Source organism: Tupaia chinensis, unplaced genomic scaffold (assembly GCF_000334495.1).
Source record: "Tupaia chinensis unplaced genomic scaffold, TupChi_1.0 Scaffold000561_1, whole genome shotgun sequence".
Classification (NCBI taxonomy): Eukaryota; Metazoa; Chordata; class Mammalia; order Scandentia; family Tupaiidae; genus Tupaia; species Tupaia belangeri.
This window is the reverse complement of record NW_006160074.1, coordinates 4,097,122-4,098,070: the sequence shown is the minus strand read 5'-3', so window position 1 is coordinate 4,098,070 and position 949 is coordinate 4,097,122.

Below are 949 nucleotides of genomic sequence, written 5' to 3'. Positions count from 1 at the left end.
GAGAGAGAGAGAGAGAAAGAGAGACTAAAGCAAGCCGCCAGGTTTGGGACTTGACCCGTTGTTAGCAGTGTGGGAGTCCAAGCGCCCTTAACCACCATGCCACCCACAGGCACTGTAAATCTGGTTATTTACTTTTAAATAGTTCTCTGAAATGTACATCCGGTGCTTTTCAAAAAGGTTTACTTTCTTCTTGTGAAAGCAGTACATACACATGGGATCTGGGATCGGCAGATGGCGTGGTGGTTAGGCGCGCTGGACTCCTACATGGGCGACTATGGTTCGAGTCCTGGACCTGGTAGCTTGCTTTTTCACTTTCCCTTTCTCTTTCTCTTTCTCTCTGGTCAAATTAAAAATAATGATAACGAATGAAATTAAATAAATGAATAAAGAATTCTAAAAAAAGTAATACATACCCATAACAATTGGAGAAAGTAGAAAGATTTACTTAACTCACTCATAATCCTACCACCTGAAATACATGTATGTTTTCCTCCAGTTTTTTTCTATTGTGTACTGTTTTTTTAAAGAATTATTTTTTATCTAACTTTATTTATTTATTTATTTATTTATTTATTTAAGTTGACCAGAGAGGGACAGAGCAAAAGGGGCGGGGGGAGTGAGAAAGCAAACCGCCAGGCTTGAGACTCGAACTGTGGTCAGCCATGTGTAAGTCCATGCTCTTAACCACCACGCCACCTGCTGGCCCCCAAAATAAAACAATTCTTTAAAAAAACTTCTGGGGAGCTGGCAGGTGGCGAGATGGTTACAGGTGTTGTATTCCCACATGGCTGCTCATGGTTCGAGTCCTGGACCTGGCAGCTTGCTTTCCCACTTTCCCTCTCTCTCTGTCTCTGTCTGGTCAGATTAAAAACATAATAATAACAAATGGAATTAAATAAATAATTATTAAAAACCGTTAAAAAAAAACTTTTGGGGGGACCAGCAATTG